Here is a 23,549-nt window from a genome sequence, read left to right as displayed (position 1 = left end):
CACATTACACACTATTTATAAAAGATAGTGGCTTTAAAATCAGCTGTAGGACTTCCCTGGTGGTCCAGTGGTTAAGAGTCCTCTTGCCAATGCAGTGGGTTCGATCCCTGGTCTGGGATGATTCCACATGCTGTGGGATACACCTGTAGCTTAGTTGCATCACAACAACTGTGCCACAGCTCCTGAAGCCCGCAAGCCTAGAGCCTGTGGTTGGTGACCAGAGAAGCCACCACAGTGAGAAGCCTATGTACCTTAACAAGGAGTAGCCCCCACTCACGCTGCTAGAGAAAGCCCACATGCAGCAATGAATACCCAGCACTACCAAAAATAAATAGATAAATAAATTAATTTAAAAATCAGCTATAAAGCTTGTCTTCCTCTCTCTCTAGCTACACAGTGGAGAAAGGAAAGTACCAGCTCCTTGCTATTTTTTGGCATGGAGAGTGATCTGAGTGGTGATGATGGATTATTTTAGATTATCAACTGAAGGGATTATCCACGCAAAGGGAGAGGGCTGTCAATTGTATTTCATCTTTTTCTTCCAAGTCATTTTGTAAGATTAGATCTCTCACAGCTGAATGACAGAATTAATGACACTGTATAATAATGTTTGGATATAATAAATGATGCCAAATGAAATTTCTGTCATCCAGTCTGGTAGATTTGAAGCTGACCATTATTCTCTAGTGAAAATGTGGAAAGTGCAAATAGAGTCTTAATGAAGTGACTTGCTCAGAAGTAATAAAAGCTTGGCTAAAGCTTAGCTTCCACCTCAGAGTCAATAATATAACTGAGTCAGAGTGTGAAGCAAAACAGAACTTCTGAGTTCTCTCCTGGCTTGGTTACCTGTTTGAGAAGAGCAGCAGGGAGGTCAATGGCACTGATCGATACTGATAGAACTACTACTGTGTGGAGTATACAGAAGTGGACACAAAGAGAAATAAGGCACAGTACCTTTGTCAAATAATTTGCCGTCTTTGGGGAAGGGAAAAAACCTAAATACAAATGACTAGTAATAAGGAGGAATGTGATAATTAATAAGGAAGAACTTTTAGGAAGAGACTGGGAGACCTGGAGGTCATTACAATGGTAGAAAGGACATAAAAGAAAATACACTGTTTTCTGAAGATTTGTGGTTGCTGTTCCTTATAAATTATTTACTAAGTATATAGTGTTGGTGTGGAAAATCTGTAGGTTTCTTGCATTTACCCTCTCTCTTCAATCTACCCCAGAATAGAGGGATGATAATTTAATTAGTTAAATTTCAGAGATTATTTGTAAAATATTTGCCAGAGGATAGGGGCATTGCACGGTGATAAAATATATACATAGATCTGTCTTACATTTTCTCCTTTTTGCCTAATACAGTTGAAGTGATAAACTGATCCAAGCTATACTGTCAGAAAAATCCTGATAACATTTCATTATATATTCCTTTTCTTTTTTTTGGCCAAAGAGCTTTGTCCAGCCATGCAGAGGTAACTCTGCATTCCTTATTTCTCTGCTCTCTGGTTTTTCAGCCAGGTCTGACTTAAAACTATGGCAATAATCTGTCTAGCTGAACTTGGAGTTAACCCTTGGAGCAAATTCCTTTTGTTGTATCTATTCCAGCATTTTGGAATGTGTGTTGGATATGGCTTTCTGTGTACTGCAGTGAAAAGATCCTTAGTTGGGTCTGGGGATGGTGGGAAAACAGACACTGCATATTTTAAAATGACCAGTATGGTTTTCTCTGGTTGAGTGAAGACATGCAGTGGAGACCTATGTTTGAAAACAATGTGCTTCATAGCAAGATAGTTTTTATGCTGGGAGATGCACCTAATGTGGGAACCTCAAAATGTAAAGAGAGCTGTGTAGAGCTAGAAGAATAAGAAGCTTCACTTTGCAAGGCTGTGCATCTTAAAAAATAAATTTTTTTTTTTTTTTTTGTCCACTCCCCAGACTAGGGTTTGAACTCAGGCCCCCACAGTGAAAGTACCAACTTTCAGTGAAGGCTACACAGTGAAAGCACCAAGTCCTAAACACTGAACTGCCAGGTAATTCCTCAAGGCTGTGCAATTCTAAGGGATGTTAAAAGTTCTTAAAGTATAAAGCACTATACAGTTGTCTGTTATAAAGCTGGAGTAGTTTGCCATTTCCTCCTCCAGAGTATCTTTCCAACTTAGGAACTGAACCCACATCTGGTGTCTCCTGCATTGGCAGGCAGATGTTTTACCACTAAGCCACCTGGGAAACCTGGTAACAAATATGCTATATCAGCAGTAAAAGCTCTTTATCTTTATTTTATTATAATACTTCTTAGAAATATTAGTAAGGTTTTGATTGTATAAAAGTGGTTATATTATTATGCCAAAAGTACTCAGGAATAGAGGGCTTCCCAGGTGGATCTCAGTGGTAAAGAATCCTCCTGCTCATGCAGGAGACACAGGAGACACAGGTTCAATCCCTGGGTTGGTATGATCCACTCGAGAAGGAAATGTTAACCCATTCCAGTATTCTTGCCTGAAAAATCCCATGGACAGAGGAGCCTGGTGGGCTACAATCCAGGGGTCGCAAAGAGTCGGACATGATTGAGTGACTGAGCATGCACATACTCAGCAATAATCACATTCTGCCCTAAATTAGAGCTGACCCTCCCTGTTGTCCTAAGAAAGATATACACATAAGGAACATAGACGCAAAGAAACACTTTATTTGGGCTGGAATTGTGCCTAAAATTCCAACAGAATACTTATGACCTGAACCTTTTCCTTGCCTCCTAATCCAGATTTGAGGGCATACTGTGCTTCTATAGGGAAAGATAAAACATGGAAAAAAGCATGTATGAGAATGAAGAAATGGCCACATTTATAGGCACTTCATTTTTTCATTCATTTAAATAGTGTGACCCTGTTCACCAGTAAATATTGCTAACCTCTGTCCTGGAATCAGAGAATAAATAATAATAATAATAAAGAAGATTACCATTCTTCTTTAAGGGGAGGGAGTTTTTCACTCTGGAATTCAGTTCTTTAGTTGTCTGGAGGCTTTGTTCTCTGAAGGCTCACAAAATGTTATAACTTTGTATACTGTCCAGTTTTTTCTTCTGTGGGTTGGAATTAAATGATTGAAATTTTTGGTATTTAGATAATAAGTAAATATCTAAGTTTCCCTAAGTAGAAACTTAAGAAAACTTTGGGTGTTGAACTTCAAAACCTACTTTCCCTCCATTATAGCACACTGAATTAGTAAGCTCTTCAAAGATCTGGGATAATGTTAGTAAGTTATTTTTATATAGGGTTTTTCCAGTTAAGAGTACTTCAGTTTTCATACTTAGTAGCTGATTGAATCCTTGTAGTTTTGTTATTCACACATTATTCAGGACTTTGAGAAAAATCACAATTTAATAACTTAATCCAGCAACTAATAAAACTGAAACCTGCTTCCAAAGCACATATCAATGTGGATATTTTAAATGGATATAGCCTTATTGACTCTTTAAATGTTGAGTTTACTCCCTAAATGATAAAAAATTAATTAGTGAGAAGTTTAGAACCTGAAAAGGAAAACTAATTAGTGAGAAATGGCACTTAATCCAAGGTTTATTAATTCTCGAGCCACTATCAGCCATCAATAGCATTCCTTCCTTTAGATGAATGTCAAATGGATGATGAACTTTGAAACTGTACCATTATCTTAGGGAAAAAAAAACGATAGAAGATTTTGCTGTTCTTATAATGAGCTAAAACTGCTTCAGAAATAAAGTCAACCTATCTTTCCCAGCATTTTTATATCAGTGGGAGACCATTATTAGAATACAAATTAGTATTTTATTCATATTATCATTTACACATGCCATTTTAATAACCCATGTACAGTTATACTGAAAAAAAAAGACATACAAAATTCATCTTTAAGATAAGGCAAACATTATTTATGAAAAGTATAGATATTTTAGATACTAAGATTTATAGGATTTAAAGTTGGGGCATAGCTAAGTTGGTAAAGAATCTGCCTGCAATGCAGGAGACCTTGGTTCGATAGGCTACCCACTCCAGTGTTCTTGGGCTTCCCTTATGGCTCAGCTGGTAAAGAATCCGCCTGCAATGAGGGGACCTGGGTTCGATCCCTGGGTTGGGAAGATCCCCTGGAGAAGGGAAAGGCTACCCACTCCAGTACTCTGGCCTGGAGAATTCCATGGACTGTATAGTACATGGGGTCACAAAGAGTCAGACACAACTGAGCGACTTTCACTTTCAAAGTTGGGGCAAGTGGATGGTTCATTCATAACTAGATATATGGGATAGGACAACTTTGGATAGGATGTTCTTCCTAGTATATCGTTTAAGGGAAAAGCATTCTATTCCTAAAAATTGGTCCAAAGTCATATAAAGAGAAATGGTAAAGTACTGAATTTATAATGTGGGAAAATTCTACCCCAGATACCTTTATACTTTAATAGGTTTCAAGTCAAGATCCTAGAAATAATTAAGAACTAGAAGCATGTAGTAAGATTTAAAAAAAAATCATAAGCCTTATTTGTCTCAAAGTATATTCTAGCTGCCTAAATTCTTGCCATTGAAATAGATTTAATGCAGTTCTAGATGGAAATGTCACCTTTTATCTGGTCGAGGAAAAATAAGTCAGTAAGTTAGGTTAGTGATTTCTCATCTTGCAGAAAGGATTGCAATGAGAGAATGACTGTGGTCAGATGAGCTTGTATAGAAGGTAGATCAGAAAGGGTGTAGAGCTCATGACATTTCCTATGAGAGTAATCGCAATAAACATGAAGATGCTGGGCATATGAGAGAAGAGCATGGTAAAGAGTAAAGATTTCAACTCTCCATAATTTCTTTCAGAAACTTAATATAGAATGTACTTGCTTATATGGATAGCGTCTAGTCCTTGTTAAGGCTTTGCCTGGTGACTTAGTGGTAAAGATTCTGCATGCCAATGCAAGAGAAACAGGTTTGATCCCTGGTCCAGAAAGATCCTCTGGAGGAGGAAATGGCAACCCACTCCAGTAGAATACTGCCTGGAGAACCCCCTGGAGCCTGGCAGGCTACAGTCCATGGGGTCACAGAAAGCGGACACAACTTAGTGACTGAAGAGCAACAACTCCTTGTTAACATCAAATCAGAGAATGTACACTATTTAACAAATATCCGTCATGTATGAGGCACTACTTTGGGAACAACAGAATGTAAAAAATAAGACACCTTCGCTGATTTACACAGCAGAAACTAACACAATATTGTAAAACAATTATAGTCCAATTAAAAATAAATTAAAAAAATATAAATTCCTTTCACCTTTATGGAGTCTCTGATCTGTTTAAGATACAGATATCAAATTACAGAAAAAAACAAAGAGGCAATAACAAACATCAGTTTCAGTTCAGTCGCTCAGTCGTATCTGGCTCTTTGCGACCCCATGGACTACAGCACGCCAGGCTTCCCTGTCCATCACCAACGCCCAGAGTTTACTCAAACTCATCTCCATTGAGTCGGTGATGCCATCCAACCATCTCATTCTCTGTCGTCCCCTTCTCCTCGTGCCTTCAGTCTTTCTTAGCATCAGGGTCTTTTCCAGGGAGTCAGTTCTTCACATCAGGTGGCCAAAGTATTGGAGTTTCAGCTTCATTATCAGTCCTTCCAATGAATATTCAGTACCCATTTCCTTTAGGATGGACTGGTTGGATCTCCTTGCAATCCAAGGGACTTTCAAGAGTCTTCTCCAACACCACAGTTCAAAAGCATCAATTTTTCAGCACTCAACTTTCTTTATAGTCCAACTCTCACATCCATACATGACTACTGGAAAAACCATAGCTTTGACTAGACGAACCTTTGTTGGCGAAGTAATGTCTCTGCTGTTTAATATGCTGTCTAGGTTGGTCATAGCTTTTCTTCCAAGGAGCAAGTGTCTTTTAATTTCATGGCTGCAGTTACCATCTGCAGTGATTTTGGAGGTCCCCCCCCCACCCCCCACACCAAATAAAGTCTGTCACTGTTTCCATTGTTTCCCATTCTATTTCCCATGAAGTGATGAGACTGGATGCCATGATCTTAGTTTACTGAATGTTGAGTTTTAAGCCACCTTTTTCAGTCTCCTCTTCCACTTTTATCAAGAGGCTCTTTAGTTCTTCTTCACTTTCTGCCATAAGGGTGGTGTCATCTACATATCTGAGGTTATTGATATTTCTCCTGGCAATCTTAATTCCAGCTTGTGCTTCATCCAGCCTGGCATTCTGCATGATATACTCTGCATGTAAGTTAAATAAGTAGGATGACAATATACAGCCTTCAGCTCAGTTCAGTTCAGTTCAGTTGCTCAGTCGTGTTTGACTCTTTGCGACCCCGTGAATTGCAGCACGCCAGGCCTCCCTGTCCATCACCAACTCCCAGAGTTCGCTCAAACTCATGACCATTGAGTCAGTGATGCCATCCAGCCATCTCATCCTCTGTCATCCCCTTCTCCTGCCCCCAGTCCCTCCCAGCATCAGAGTCTTTTCCAATGAGTCAACTCTTCGCATGAGGTGGCCAAAGTACTGGAGTTTCAGCTTTAGCATCATTCCTTCCAAACAACACCCAGGGCTAATCTCCTTTATAATGGACTGATTGGATCTCCTTGCAGTCCAAGGGACTCTTAAGAATTTTCTCCAACACCACAGTTTAAAAGCATCAATTCTTCGGTGCTCAGCTTTCTTCACAGTCCAACTCTCACATCCATATATGACTACTGGAAAAACCATAGCTTTGACTAGATGGACCTTTGTTGGCAAAGTAATATCTCTGCTTTTCAATATGATATCTATGCTATGCTATGCTAAGTCACTTCAGTCGTGTCCAACTCTGTATGACCCCATAGACTGTAGCCTACCATGCTCCCCCATCCCTGGGATTCTCCAGGCAAGAACACTGGAGTGGGTTGCCATGTCCTTCTCCAATGCATGAAAGTGAAAAGTGAAAGTGAAGTCGCCTAGTCGTGTCCGACTCTTAGCGACCCCATGGACTGCAGCCCACCAGGCTCCTCCATCCACGGGATTCTCCAGGCAAGAGTACTGGAGTGGGGTGCCATTGCCTTCTCCAATGCTATCTAGGTTGGTCATAACTTTCCTTCCAACGAGTAAGCGTCTTTACAGCCTTAACATACTCCTTTTCCGATTTGGAACCAGTCTGTTCCATGTCCAGTTCTAACTGTTGCTTCCTGACCTGCATACAGATTTCTCAGGAGGCAGGTCAGGTGGTCTGGTATTTCCATCTCTTTAAGAATTTTCCAGTTTGTTGTGATCTACACAGTCAAAGGCTTTGGGGTAGTCAATAAAGCAGAAGTAGATGTTTTTCTGGAACTCTCTTGCTTTTTTGATGATCCAGTGGATGTTGGCAATTTGATCTCTGGTTCCTCTACCTTTTCTAAATCCAGCTTGAACACCTGGAAGTTCACGGTTCACATGGTTGAAGCCTAGCTTGGAGAATTTTGAGCATTACTTTGCTAGTGTGTGATATGAATATCCACAAAAAGAATTGAGAAAGCTCCCTGAGTTTTATAGGAGAGTGCTATGTACAATTCCTTTGTTGTTATTATTGTTCAGTCACTAAGTCATGTCTGACACTCTGTGACCCCATGGATTATAGTCTGCTAGGCTCTTGTCCATGAGGTTCTCCAGGCAAGAATACTGGAGTGGATTGCCATTTCCATCTCCAGCAGATCTTCTCAGGCCAGGGATTGAACCTGTGTCTCCTGTATTGGCAGATGGATTCTTTACCACTGAGCCATCAGGGAAGCCCATATAATTCCTAGAATAAGATAGTTGGGACCAAATTCCAATGAGCAAGTAGGATTTGAAATGGACTGAGAAAGTTTGGATGAATGGAACACAGGGGCCATCTTTCAAAGGAAGTTATTTGGAAAAAGCACAATATAAGAGGAGGAAATAAATTTGTCTGGAGCAGATGATTCTCGGTGGAGAAAGATGGAAGATTAGCCAGAAGATTTGGGTTTCCCCCGTGGCTCAGTAAAGAATTCACCTGCCAATGCAGGAGGTGCGAATACGATCCCTGTGCCAGGAAGATCCCCTGGAGAAGGAAATGGCAACCCACCCCAGAATTCTTGTCTGGAAAATTCCATGCAGACTGATGTACTACAGTTCATGGGGTCCCAAAAGAGGTCGGACACGACTTAGTGACTGAACAGCAACAGTTTGGGACAGGAATGGATTGTGTGGTCTCCTGCTCATATCCCTCTTAATCTATTTATTAAATGTTGATACTGCCTTAGTCTCCAACCTGAAACCCACTTTCACTTTACATAATCTCCCTAGGGACTCACATCTAGTCCTAAGATTTCAGTTATGAAGAATAGATGTTGAAAAATTTCAAGCTTTCTGTGTTGCTAGACTCCAAGCTACTGTATACAATTGCTTATCAGACTTCTTTACTTAAATATCTTCCAACTATTAGACTAATGAATTCCAACCTGATTTTCCTAATTTCACTCAACCCCCTCTCCAAATTCTTTCTCCTTCTATAATCTTGTCTTCTCTGTTTATTACCTGAATGGACTTTGCATAAGATGCTTAAGCTTTTTGTATCTTGCTTGCTACATTTGAAAAAAATAGGGATAAAGTTATTGTTATTTTTAGGAGTTTCTGGGAGGACAAAAACAGCCAAAATAGGCAAAATATGCAAAACTGTAAGAACAGTGCTTAGCACATAATAATGCCCCAACAAATATATATGTGGGGCGCACGCACGCACACACACACACACACACACACATATATTTGGTTATCTAGCCAGTTTGTTTCATTACTTTTCTCCCAGTATTTAATTGGTCACAAAGTACGATCACATATGTGCTTCTCCACTTCCTTTCCTCAATCACTTCTGATATGGCCTCAGTCCAGATGTGTGTTACTTCTCAACTGTATTGTTGAGATAATTGTACTAAACTGAAAATGGTCTTCCTGTCTCCACTTTTGCTTCTCTTGCCTCTAATTTCCAAAATGCCACTATTGTGACCTTTTGAAACTGCACCGAACCAAACGCTTCAAGAAAAGTGAGCTATATTCATAATGAGGCCCAAATTTCCTTGAATCACGCTAGGTGCTACATGATCTGGCCCCTGACTGCCTCTTTGGCTATCTCTCCCACCATTTTCTGAGCTACTGATGCTCAGAAATATCAAATATTCCTTGCTCTTTACATTTTTACAAATGCAATTTTTTTTCCAGTCTTAATCCTTTTTTTTCCCATTCTTTAATCCTTTTTCTTCTCTTATCCAGTCTTCCCTTCTTTTTCATGACACAATGAGAAATTTGTCTTCTTAAATGTGGTTCTTTTCAACTGAGTCTGGGTTGGTAGATGTATCAAGAAAACAGCATGCTCAAAGTTGTTCATTTAAGGAGGATTTAATACAGGGATTATTTACAAAAGTTTAGATATGATTAAGGGAAACCCATAAGAGATAGTGCAGGAACACAGGACTAGCAGCATCTGGGAGTCATAATTTCTCCTAGGTCTGACAGGACAAGAGGTGGTAGTGGTTACCCCAGAAGGGACCAACTCACAGGAGATGTGGTCTGTTGCACAACCTGCGGCTACCTCTCAAAGAGGAATTTGGAGATAAATACCTATCCTTGGTATTCTTGCACTCTCTGCCCTTTGTTCAACATTTCCCATTGTCTGTACCCCACTGGGAGCCAGTTGGTAAGGTGTTGAAATAGCCATAAGGTCCACCTCCTGGCAGCATCATGGAGGAAGGATGGAAACCAGATCTGCAAGTATAACTGAAGAACATTCAACAGAGGTGCTCCCCTCTGCAGTCCCCAGTATCCAGAACAAACTTTTATTATCATAAAACTTAACACATTGTATTGAATACATATCCACTTTTGTCATAAATTGAGGAGTTTTTGACCATACAGGCTACCTTTATGTTTTCTCAGCATTCAGCCGGGGATCCATATATTAACATGTACGTGAATGAATGAGTGAGTGAATGTCAGTGTCAAGGTAAGGTCTGTGCCATGTAAAACAGGGGAATCATAACAGTTTGAAGCTGCTTATCTGCTTCACCCTCTAGAGCTCTAGATTTCCACTATAATCCAGGCTTTCCTGTTAAGACATGATGCCTATTTCTCTTTTGTGTGATATGTAAATGAGTGCAAGTGCACACATGTATTTATTTCATAATTTTTAAAAGTGATGATGGGTCAGGCAAATATCAGACAATTCACAAGCTTGAGACAAATAGGAGAAAACAATTTCTCTAAGAAAATGATCTCCATTTAGTCATTTATTCACTTGATTTAACCCCATGCTGCTATTAGTTATGCAGGGAAATAGTGTTTTAATGACTCTTCAGAAAATGTTCACCACAGGAAGAAATACTGTATGACTGGAATGGACTAAGAGGATATTTATCTCTCTGTGCATTTTGTGGATCTCAATGCTATCACACCTATGTGCTCCAAGAAAGATATGATAGTAGAACAGCTGTTAATAACAAAGGTGTTTATAATTCATATGAAAATTAGGACTTCAGAAGAGCAAAGTCCTTTTAAATATATTATCTGGTCTAAATATCAAATATAAATTACCTAATCTACTCCTTATATTAACCACCACGACTATGATGGTAATTAAAGGTAATTTAGAAAATAATATAAAATGTTAATAATGTAATTTGGTCTCAGCTTTTTTAAATGCAGTACTCTCATCAAAAAAGTAATGCTAACTTGTGATAATTATGATCATCCCAACTTCTTTTGTAACAAGAAAATCAAGTTTTTAAAAGGATGAAGGAGACATAGTCTTAGAGATTATAGTTTAATGGAAATCACTTTCTTTTTAGATGCAGAGATAGGACCCTTGTTTATGAATTTCCAAGCCTAAATTTCTTATACTGCATCATGCATCTCCTCAATGTTCGGCACTAATGAGGTAAGACATCATCTAAAATTAGGCAGTCAATCCCCCATGGCATTTGACGTGGGGGCTGTGATTTCTGGAGAGTCAAGGACCTTATTACAGAATACAGTGATTCATTTAATAAGAGCTTTCCTACAGAATATGGAAGCCCAGATCCATTTATAAACTACAGAACTAGAAAAGGTCTCTGCTAAGGAAATTTTGTGGGCGAATGGTTGTAAGATGGCATCATTAATTATTTCCCTCATTAATGCCTTGTTAAAGGAAAGCAGAAGTGGTGTTTTCATTGTTTTGGGAAAAATAGTTTTGCTTACTTTCTATTTTCATAAACAAGGAGTACCATTTTTTTTTCTAAAGTATTTTCTTATAATGGTAACTTTTAATGGGAATTCTATTAGTTCTCTTTTGCTGATCATACTGAATGTTACCTTCCCATGTTTTCATAGCTCAGATTTACTATTTTTTCCCCTGTTTCTAACCTCTTCCATAATCATTTATATTAGTTTGAAAGCTGAATAAAAGGAAAAATGAACTAAGAAACAACTATTCACTTGATTAAATGGAACCCATTTATTCTCTTATCATGGATGTGAACTTATCATCTAAAATCTCATCATCATTTATTTCTATCTTCTCTTTGTTTCTGGTTGCTGAATGAGAATCTTTAAGACTTGGAGCCATTTTTTGATGTTAATCCTTAAAAAACCAGTATTAATCTTTGTCATTTATGACAGGTCCTGACATTAGGAGTGCTGAGTGCCAATTTGGAGAAAATAGATATAATATTATCTGAACCATTTCTCCCATCTGGCAAGCATTAAGGATTGCTGCTAAAATAAGAAAGGGATTCCTTCCAGCATAGGGAGTGTTATCTCTAACCCTGAATTTTGCCTTAAGTTTCAGAGTAAGATTATCTGACTCCATCTGGATTTTCCTCAACAGCTTTTTGAACCTCCCTTGACTCTTCCTCCCCAGACTCACTTTTTCATTACTTTGCACACTTCAGTAGCATTGAAAGTATGGCCCCAATTTGAGTGATAAAAGTAAAAAGTGAAGTCGCTCAGTCGTGTCCAACTCTTTGCGACCCCATGAACTGCAGCCTACCAGGCTCCTCTGTCCATGGGATTTTCCAGGCAATAGTACTGGAGTGGATTGCCATTTCCTTCTCCAGGGGATCTTCCTGACCCAGGGATTGAACCTGAGTCTCCTGCATTGTAGACAGATGCTACACCGTCTGAGCCACCAGGGAAGTCAGTTTGGGTGATAGGAATGACTAAAGAAGAAAGTGTGTCCAACTTCTCAGTAGTGTCCAACTCTTTGTGATCCTACAGACCATTGCCCACCAGGCTCCTCTGTCCATGGAATTCTCCAGGCAAGAATACCAGAGTGGATTGCCATTTCCTTCTTCAGGGGATCCTCCTGACCCAGGGATCGAACCTGCATCTCCTTCGTTGCAGGTAAATTCTCTACCATCTGAGCCACCAAAGAAGAGACAAAACAGGTGAAGCCTATTTCAAGACTGAAGAAGTGTGTCTCATAGAGGGAAGTTTGTGCTCTGTGTGAAGGGAAACTTTGAAATTTTCTTCTAAGTTATTCTATGAAATAATTAGGAACAGAGAGGGGCTCAGCTTCAGTAACATTTGAATAAGCGTTTGGAGAGTTTTCAGAGATAGCCTTAGATGCCTGCTGTTGGTGAAAGTAAATCCTGTGTCATAAATCATACCAGTTTATTAGTAGTAGGTGGGATAAATCCTGTGGTAAGTGAAGAGAGGCTTAATGAGAGAGTGCTTTATTCCTAAAGTATCTGAGAGACACACAAAAGAGAGCTGTAAATAAAAGCCTGGTGAGAAATAGAGGTTGGAGGGCACTGGTGAGGTGCCACACTCTGAAACAAGCGATATCTGCCACTAAACACCTTGATTTGGGGACTTGGATTACTGGGCATTGCAGACATAGTGGGTTGTGTGTCTGAAGAGATTATAAAAAATAACTGCCTGAAAAAGATCAGCTGTTTTTTTTTTTTTTTTTAAGGTATTTATCCTGGGCTCCTAGCATCTGCAAGCTAAGTTTGTTCCTCTGAAAATATTGGGAGACTGGCAAGAGATAAGGGAAAACCAGGTTATAAAATGTGAGTTCTGTTCCTCTTAAAGATGCCATATTCACTCTTCTTAGGATCTAGTCTTATTTTCCAACTCTCTTATATCTGCAGAACTTTCCTCTTCACTGGCCTTTGCCAGCTTGTCCATCTATAAAAATGTCTACATACTAAGAATTATTACAGCTTCGTTGGATCTTGAGTCCCCCTGGTGCTTAATATTGTCCCTATTCTCTGCAGTCGAATTTGAAAGAAAAGTCCATACTCACTTCTTCAGTCTTCCTTAGCTAGGCCGGGATTCCCAGTTCTCATTCCCATCCATCACTTTACAGAAGCTAGCTTCTCAAAGGTTACTGACAGTCTCCCACCTGCCCTATCTAACGGCTTCTTTTCAGTGGTTATCCTCTAGGACTTCTGCAGCATTTCAGACAAAGCATCCTTTGGCTTCTGAATCACAACTTTCTCCCATATTCCTCTTCTTCTTCTTCTTCTTCTTATTTTTTACCATTTTAAAAAATCAGTCTCCTTTTAAGTTTTTTTTTTTTCCCCTTTCAGTAGCTTGTAAATATTGATATCACCAAAGGTTGAATTCTTTCTTTCTTTTTTTTTTTTTTACTATTTTCATTCTTTTATTTATTTCCATGGGCTCGACTATTGCTGATTTCCACAAACCTTTATCTCCAGCCCAGACCTTGTGTCTGAGTTGCCAATTATTGCCTTCACCTAGTGGTTGTAATGCCTCTCAAAGGTCACATAGCTAACTACTATTCTCTGGTAAACTTTTGCTTCCTCTTCTTCACTTTCAAACCCTATTAATAGAATTACTTTGAAGTCAGCCCCTCTGGAAACTTTGCCATCTTTGATTCCTATTTCTCACAGCTCCAGGAACTGATCCATAAGTCTAGTTGATAGTATGTCAAAACTAACTTTGAAATTTCTTTTTTCTTCTTTCATTTACTCTGCCATTTCCCTCATTTGACTTTCCCATTTCTCAACTACTTTAGTTAAATATCCTCCTAATAATATTTCATCTTCAGCCATCTCAGTTCCTCTCCACACTTCTTCTAAACTTTCTCAGATATCTTTCTCTTATCATGTCTATTTTCTTCTTAAAACAACAAATGACTCTTCATTGCCAAGAACAATAAAATAATTAGTATGGCTTTAAGGCCCATGCTAATTTTTTGCCATCTGTTTCATGGTGATCCAAATCTGTCGAGAAGGGTTTGGACGCTCTCTTTTGTCGTAAAGGAAAGGAGTGCTGATTGTGCTTAATTCTGTTACTTAGAGATTGTTTTATGCAAATCCCATGCCAAAGTAGAACAAAACAACTCCTCTAAAGGAATTCCAAAGAGGAGCTAAATGCATGGACAAGTTAATATGTATAGTCAAGGCAATTGCCATCCTGAGAAGTTAAGTCCCCATTAAGAGCTGAGTATGAATAGCACCCCACTCCAGTACTCTTGCCTGGAAAATCCCTGGGCTGAGGAGCTTGGTAGGCTGCAGTCCATGGGGTCTCTACTGGACCTGGACAACTCCTCTAAAGGAATTCCAAAGAGGAGCTAAATGCATGGACAAGTTAATATGTATAGTCAAGGCAATTGCCATCCTGAGAAGTTAAGTCCCCATTAAGAGCTGAGTATGAATAGCACCCCACTCCAGTACTCTTGCCTGGAAAATCCCTGGGCCGAGGACCTGGTAGGCTGCAGTCCCTGGGTACTGGAGTTTCAGCTTTAGCATCATTCCTTCCAAAGAAATCCCAGGGCTGATCACCTTCAGAATGGACTGGTTGGATCTCCTTGCAGTCCAAGGGACTCTCAAGAGTCTTCTCCAACACCACAGTTCAAAAGCATCAATTAATTCTTCGACACTCAGCCTTCTTCACAGTCCAACTCTCACATCCATACATGACCACAGGAAAAACCATAGCCTTGACTAGACGAACCTTTGTTGGCAAAGTAATGTCTCTGCTTTTGAATATGGTATCTAGGTTGGTCATAACTTTCCTTCCAAGGAGTAAGCATCTTTTAATTTCATGGCTGCAGTCACCATCTGTAGTGATTTTGGAGCCCAGAAAAATAGTCTGACACTGTTTCCACTGTTTCCCCATCTATTTGCCATGAAGTGATGGGACCAGATGCCATGATCTTTGTTTTCTGAATGTTGAGCTTTAAGCCACCTTTTTCACTCTCCACTTTCACTTTCATCAGGAGGCTTTTTAGTTCCTCTTCACTTTCTGCCATAAGGGTGGTGTCATTTGCATATCTGAGGTTATTGATATTTCTCCCGGCAATCTTGATTCCAATTTGTGCTTCCTCCAGTCCAGCATTTCTCATGATGTACTCTGCATACAAGTTAAATAAACAGGGTGACAATATACAGCCTTGACAAACTCCTTTTCCTATTTGGAACCAGTCTGTTGTTCCATGTCCAGTTCTAACTGTTGCTTCCTGACCTGCATACAAATTTCTCAAGAGGCAGATCAGGTGGTCTGGTATTGCCATCGCTTTCAGAATTTTCCACAGTTTATTGTGATCCACACAGTCAAAGGCGTTGGCATAGTCAATAAAGCAGAAATAGATGTTTTTCTGGAACTCTCTTTCTTTTTCTATGATCCAGCGGGTGTTGGCAATTTGATCTGTGGTTCCTCTGCCTTTTCTAAAACCAGCTTGAACATCAGGAAGTTCACGGTTCACATATTGCTGAAGCCTGGCTTGGAGAATTTTGAGCATTACTTTACTAGCGTGTGAGATGAGTGCAATTGTGCGGTAGTTTGAGCATTCTTTGGCATTTCCTTTCTTTGGAATTGGAATGAAAACTGACCTTTTCCAGTCCTGTGGCCACTGCTGAGTTTTCCAAATTTGCTGGCATATTGAGTGCAGCACTTTCATAGCATCATCTTTCAGGATTTGGAGTAGTTCAACTGGAATTCCATCACCTCCACCAGCTTTGTTCGTAGTGATGCTTTCTAAGGCCCACTTGACTTCACATTCCAGGATTTCTGGCTCTAGGTCAGTGATCACACCATTGTGATTATCTGGGTCATGTAGATCTTTTTTGTACACTTCTTCTGTGTATTCTTGCCATCTCTTCTTAATATCTTCTGCTTCTGTTAGGTCTATACCATTTCTGTCCTTTATCGAGCTCATCTTTGCATGAAATGTTCCTTTGGTATCTCTAATTTTCTTGAAGAGATCCCTAGTCTTTCCCATTCTGTTGTTTTCCTCTATTTTTTTGCATTGATCACTGAAGAAGGCTTTCTCATCTCTTCTTGCTATTCTTTGGAACTCTGCATTCAGATGTTTATATCTTTCCTTTTCTCCTTTGCTTTTCACTTCTCTTCTTTTCACAGCTATTTGTAAGGCCTCCCCAGACAGCCATTTTGCTTTTCTGCATTTCTTTTCCATGGGGATGGTCTTGATCCCTGTCTCCTGTACAATGTCACGAACCTCCATCCATAGTTCATCAAACACTCTATCTATCAGATCTAGTCCCTTAAATCTATTTCTCACTTCCACTGTATAATCATAAGGGATTTGATTTAGGTCATACCTGAATGGTCTAGTGGTTTTCCCTACTTTCTTCAATTTAAGTCTGAATTTGGCAATAAGGAGTTCATGGTCTGAGCCACAGTCAGCTCCTGGTCTTGTTTTTGCTGACTGTATAGAGCTTCTCCATCTTTGGCTTTATAGGGGACTGGAATGCAAAAGTAGGAAGTCAAGAAACACCTGGGGTAACAGGCAAATTTGGCCTTGGAATACGAAATGAAGCAGGGCAAAGAGTAATAGAGTTTTGCCAATAAAATGCACTGGTCCTAACTACTATGTATAAAAGATAACTAATAAGGACCTAGTGTATAATAAGGACCTATAATAATAATAAGGACCTAGTGTATAGAACAGGCAATGCTTCTTGATACTCTATAATGGCCTATATGGGAAAAGAATCTAAAGGAGAGTGGAGATATGTATGTGTGTAACAGATTCACTTTGCTGTACACCTGAAAGTAAACCAGCATTGTAAATCAACTAGAGTCCAATCAAAAATTTTTTTAAAAAGCACCAATGTGATCTGATCAGGGAGGACTTTTCTCATTATTATTACTTCCTGCCCCCTTCCTGCCCAATCTGGGTTAGGTAACTGCCCCCATCCCCACAGATCACTCTCATAAAAAGGACCCCGTGCTTACCTTTGCCTTAGCATTAGTGCATTTGTCTCATGATCCACCAGACTGAGAAGTTCCAATGTCAAATTTGTGACTTATTTGGCTTTGCTCTTCTGGGTGTAATATAGCGCCTGGGGTTTAGCAGTATTGAATGTATCTTTGCTGACTAAAATTAAGAACCAAGTACAGCTCCATGGGAATTTTGCTTTTAGTGAAATTGCTAACTTTCTCAACCATTCTTGCAAATAGTTTCTTGCTACTGGTCTTCCACCAATAGAGATGTATTTTTTAGTTGTGATATATCCTATGGAGAATTCCTTGATGGTTTAAGGTGGCCTAAATACTTCATGTATTATATACTTTTGAGGGGAGAAATTGTCCATTTAAACCATGGTATCTAAAAGGCCCTATTAAGGGTGGCTCTTTAACCTGACTATGAGTTCTCAGTAACTGTTTTCAGAGACTTTGATCTGGGCTGGCTCCTTAGAGAAGAGAGGAATGATTTACAGGGGACTCGGAGCTTCTTGGTTCACTTAGGGTAGGGTTGGATCAAGACCAAACTTCTGCACATCTTTTGTATAAGCAGACATTTTCATATGTTCCCAGAATAGACACTAAGCTTTGATTAATTTAATTGTCCTCATTGAAATGATGGAATTGATTCTAGGACATTTCTGCCAGGTACACAGGGACCACCAACACCAGAGGAGGAAGGACACAGAGCAGTGCCCTCCTCTCTCACAGTGCTGTCTTATTCTCACTCTGTCACCCTTAACTGTTAAATGAAAGCTCTTTTAGGTGAAGTAAACAGTCTTGCCAGCTTTCGTGTTGACCCCAAATGCTGGATTTATTGTCCTTATTTTGGGAATGTCTTAAAACAGCAGTGGACACAAAAGTCTCTCAGTGCGAACACAGAAGTGATGAGCTGAATCTGCCACTAGATGTCATTGCATTTTCAAACAAATGGCTTTAAAGATCATTTCAGTAAAAGCTCGCTTCAAACCTCAGATTTTTGTGTTCTTTTCCATGGCATCAATGGAGTAAGTAATAAAGCTATCATTCACTTTTAACACATTTGCCCTATTTAGATTTTGGAATTTATTTTGCTTTATTCAGCCCGTTGCATTGTGAACTGGTGCTTACAATGCGTGAATGGTACTTTTCATAATGCAATACTGATCTTGTCTTCACTTAAGAAGTTGTGAAAACTATTCAGAAGCACAAAACAATATATATTTAATAGCCTTTCCATTACAGAAAGCTAATAAAAATTCAAATATGAATAGATTTTGCTGGGGAAATTGCATTTCCATTTCTCTTGGGAAAAATGGGTACTTTATTTTTTATGTTCCTTTGTAAATGACTACTAAATTGCATAACTTCTGTGCATTCTAGAGCTGTGCATCAGCTTTTTCAATTTTTTAAAAATAGAAGTGCTACTAAATTATTGTTATCAATTATACTTTTCAATATGAACTCTTAATATTGTCCTAGTCATACTTCACCAAAGTAGGGTTGTACATGGACCTGTTTTTTTTTTTTTTTTAAGAAAAACAACAAACCCCAAACAAAGCCAAAGTAAGATTGAGTATAGCAAAAGGTAATCAGTAAAGCATAGCAATCTCACACTTCCATGTTTTATAATCTCTGATCACAGCAGGAGTAACAGTTATACAGTTGCATATCTAAATCATAGGCTTTCAAAATCTCAAGCCAAATTTGATATCATTATAAATTGGTATATGCTCCTTGTTTATATTTTTTTGAAAAGATTATTAATAATTAAAATTTCTTGTAAAAGACTGATGTTTAGAACTAGAAATCTCATTTTCTATCCAGTGCATGTATCCTATCTTTTTGCCCATTTCTCTGGTATAAAGTAGAAAATTTCAGATTTAAATATGAACATGATCTTCCTTCCTACCATTGACCTATCAGATATATCTCATTTATACAATGTTGTCAGTAGAGAGCTTTTTTTTTTTTTTGAACAGCCAATTCATCCTGCTAGTAAAACTTCTGTAATACACATACCAAAGCATGTGTAATACACATACCAAAGATGAGGATTATGTTATGTGTGGATGTGTTTGCTGGCTCAGTCATGTCTGACTCTTTGCAACCCCACGGACTGTAGCCCTGTCAGGCTCCTCTGTCTGGAATTTTCCAGGCAAGAATACTGGAGGAGGTTGCCATTTCCTCCTCCAGGTGATCTTCCCCATCCAGGGATCAAACCCACATCTCTTGCATCTCCTGCATTGGCAGGCGGATTCTTATCAGTGTGCCACCTGTGAAGCCCATTTTATGTGGGTATTGCTCAATAATGCTTCACAACCACTAGTGAAGTTGATTAAACTTTCACTGGGTAAACCCTGCCTAAGCCTCTCCTGGGAACCTGCCCTCTGAGGCTGCTTCTAAGATGCTGAAATGAGTAATACTTTCTCCTTACTGTTGCCATGTCAGGAGAAGCACTGGAGATGTTCACTGTGGAAGTAAAAGTATTTAAGGTTGAAAAACTCCACCCATAATTAGAGACAAATGGTTGACAAATAAAAGTTTACAAATGAGCAAAGATGGCTAAGATTGTACCAACTGGGTGACACTGTGTCACTGTCATCTTGGTATCACTGGTGCCAAGGACAGACAGGAGGCTGGATAAACATTTACTGAGTTGAATTATAAGAAGACATTTTAAAAGCACGCAGAAGTTTATTTATTACTGTATGAGGTCTGCGTTCTTGTGGATACAGCATTATGCTGTCTTTTGAACAAAAAAAAATATAGTAAAATATATACCCTGATGTATAGTTAGGTTGGGATGTTTGGATTTGTGTCTCCCAGAGTGGTTGAATTTTCGTGATGGTTTGTTGGTCATACTCTCATCTTGTCTGTCTTGGTTACTTGCATTTATTGCAAAATAGGGGGCTATGATTTGGAGATACATTCTACTTTGTAGGGACAAAGAAAGATAAAGAGAGAAGGCCTCAGAAAGAGAAAAGGACTTTGCACTTGCAAGGAAGTTCACTTTGATTCAAGGTCTAAGTACTAGCCTAGAAACAAACTAAAGTTGAGTTATCTACCACATGAAAATGAAAACCGTAGCTTTTGCATCTTTAATGCATTTCTCTAGCCACCATGGTGGTTGGTCAACTCTTCGGTATATAAACGCTAGCGTTCTATATGGAGAAGGCAATGGCACCCCACTCCAGTACTCTTGCCTGGAAAATCCCATGGACAGAGGAGCCTGGTGGGCTGCAGTCCATGGGGTCGCTAAGAGTCGGACACGACTGAGTGACTTCCCTTTCACTTTTCACTTTCACGCATTGGAGAAGGAAATGGCAACCCACTCCAGTACTCTTGCCTGGAAAATCCCAGAGACAGGGGAGCCTGATGGGCTTCCATCTATGGAGTTGCACAGAGTCGGACACGACTGAAGCGACTTAGCAGCAGCAGCAGCAGCGTTCTATGATGTCACTACTCTCCTACAATCATGTGACACCTATTGTAGTTACATGTACTTGCCTTGAATGTTCATTATGGGACACCTGCTGTCTACTTCTGTACCTCTGCTCTAGATTGGAGGCTTCCAAAAATTGATTATTGTCTCATTCAGACATGACTGTCTTTTAGATCTGACTGGAAAATTAAATACAAAAGGTTCAGATGTGTTTATACATATTAAGTTATAAAGGGAGAGACTTCTGTCTAGTAAATCTAAGGACAGAATCACAAGTACTTTTCAAGATATCCATGAATGAGGTGTTCTGAAGGCAGATTTCATTTAGAATAGTAGGCAGCACTAGTAGAACAGCTCTGGTACATCTGTTTTAAGCAGCGTGTAACTGGGCTCAGGGGCAGATTTGGTCATTGACACCTGGCTTCTTCCATTACAACTTGGGTGATCATCATGATTTACTTAACCTCCTTATTACAAACTTTCTTCATCTGGTGCAAACTTGGGATAATATTACCAATATCTGGGTGCTGCTGTGAGTCTTCAATAAAATAACACATAAATTTAAAATAGCACCTGCTATTAATACATACTAATAGTCAGTGTTAGTTACTGCTATTTTTATTATTCTTATATTGAATTTCTGCCTACTAATTCCTTTGAAAAATGGGACAATTTTCTTCAGCCAAGAAAGTTTGAAACCTACCAGTCTTGACTATTACTATATGAAAATTCTCTTTCTCTGCTCAAAGCATTTTGCCTAGTAAATTGGAATGGGCTCTACAGATCAGAGCAATGAAGCGCTCAGGTCAGTGCTGCATGAACCCTGATGAATTGTTCTTTGATGAGTTGTCATTTTCTATTCTTAAAAGGGGCATTAAGAATTTATAACAACTTTCTAGTTGCATTACCATTTGGACAGTGTGTTTATGCTAATTTCTACTGCCAATCCTAATTACCAGCAGTTAAATTCATTAAAAAATAATTTTTTTCAGACTCTTTTCTGATTCACTTTGCTTTTTAGAATATCTCAATTTCCTTTTGGTTCACTTGCCACAAGTATCAAATGATTTATTCACCAAGCAGTATAAATCAGAGGTGCCTTTCCTTTTTCACCAGTCAGTTACTGAGTGCTTCTGGATGCTTCTTGGGTATCCAAAAATTTTCCCATAAAGCCTTGGAGGTCATCTAGTCTAGCAGGTCACATATGATAGAGTTATTTTTGTATGCTGAGTGACAAGTGGTTCTCTGTCTGTTACATGAAGGCTAGATTCTTGCCTGGGACTAGCTTATATTATAGTACTGACACATAATGTAGAACTAAGTAAAGTTACAAAGCTTTCACATTTTTCAATCTGGTAAGTCAAGCACACAAATACTACTGATTTGTCCAAGTCACAAAAGTAATAGTAGGCTTGAGAACAGAATTCAGGTGCCTAGCTCCTAAAATACAACTTTATCACAACACTGCTTTCCTCAGAGCCATTTCTTCTTTTAAAAAGTGCTGTGAACAATGATTCAATATTTAGCTAGGCAATAAAACTAAACTTGGTTTAATGAAAAGAACACTTGTTTTTGTGGTCAGAAGTCATGGATAAGAGATCAGGCTTTGCCTTTGAACAGTTGTGCGAATGCTGTCAGCTTCCTTATCAGCTTCAATTTTCTTCACCTATAAATTCAGGGTTATAATTCTTGCCTTGTCCACCATGTCAGCTAGCTAATCCAGTGAAGTTATTCTTGGGTAACTCTTACTTTGCTCAAACTCTTTTGTAGAAGGCAAGGTTTCTAAATTTAGGAATATCTTCTTCCTTAGTTCATCTTCTTCCGGTCATGCAGAACTACTTACATCCGGGAGAAGAACAAAATTCTTCACCTCACATATCACCTCAGTATAGGCTGTTGAAAGAGACAGAATAGCCTATGTAGCAGGAACAAATCGCCATCTACAAATTCAGTCTTCCAAGAGATACCTCTGGTAGAAAGTGCTAATTGTTCTCCTATATTTATTCTCCTTTCCTCTGAGAAATGGAACTCTGTAAATGGCAGCTCATGGTTTCCACATTTCCTTGACTACTGGAAGTATTCCTGTAACTCCAGTCTGGCCAGTGGAACATAAAAACACAAGTGATGTGTGAAATTTCTGGGAGGGAGTGTCCTTTCCTCTCGATTTTCCCTTTCTGTCTGTCTGTATTATGTGCATGTGTGCTAAGTCACTTCAGTTGTGTCCAATTCTTTGTGGCCCTATGAACTGTAGGGCCCTATGGAGCCAGGCTCCTCTGTCCATGGATTCTCCAGACAAGAATACTGGAGTGGGTTGCCATACCCTTCTCCAGGGGATCTTCCCAACCCAGGGATCAAACCTGGGTCTCCCACATTGCAGGATGATTCTTTATAGTCTAAGCCACCAGGGAAGCCCTCTGTAATATGAATGTCTATAAATTTTAACTCAGTTATCCCCCCAAAATGGAAACATATACTATTAGTATTTTCACTCAGCTGCTGAGGGATTTCAGGCACTGAAGGACTAGGAGCATTATCCCAAGTCATATACTTCTGATGGAGTCAGATTTCCCATTCAGAAAGTGTAGCTCTTCAGACCATTTGTACAACTACTGCCTCCCCTGAGAGAAAAACGGAATTACACTATTCCAGTTCTTCCTGAGGTACTGCAGGGAAATGTGACTATAATTATCCTTGAGTGTCCCCTCCCCAAGTTTCATATACATTACTAAAATTTCAGATAGGCCTTGATGGTCACTGGTCACCTTTCTACCATGGGTATAACTGAAATGTCCATTATTAAGAGTAAATTTTTGAAAATGTTGACTAGGGCATAGAAGGCTCTACATATTTTTCAGCCCAAAAAGAGAGACAAGAAGAAAATTTAAAAGGAGAAAAGCCTAGAATACAGTTGTTAGACCC

General features: G+C 39.2%; 1 long non-coding RNA gene across 2 annotated transcripts in view; it reads left to right on the top strand.

Annotated features, from left to right (window-relative positions):
• The window catches only part of LOC112446332 (uncharacterized), a 133,335-nt gene that overhangs the window by 17,598 nt on the left and 92,188 nt on the right, over positions 1-23,549 (top strand). The window contains exons 2-5 of one of the 2 annotated variants that reach the window (XR_003034262.2): positions 1,942-2,036; positions 10,837-10,925; positions 12,245-12,370; positions 12,945-13,041. This is a non-coding gene — a long non-coding RNA (uncharacterized lncRNA). The remainder of the gene's footprint in view (positions 1-1,941; positions 2,037-10,836; positions 10,926-12,244; positions 12,371-12,944; positions 13,042-23,549) is intronic. The other variant, XR_003034263.2, reaches the window with a different exon arrangement.

The sequence above is a fragment of the Bos taurus genome, chromosome 4, assembly GCF_002263795.3.
Source record: "Bos taurus isolate L1 Dominette 01449 registration number 42190680 breed Hereford chromosome 4, ARS-UCD2.0, whole genome shotgun sequence".
NCBI lineage: Eukaryota > Metazoa > Chordata > Mammalia > Artiodactyla > Bovidae > Bos > Bos taurus.
Note: the sequence above shows the minus strand (reverse complement) of the source record. Positions and strands in the feature narration are given on the sequence as shown.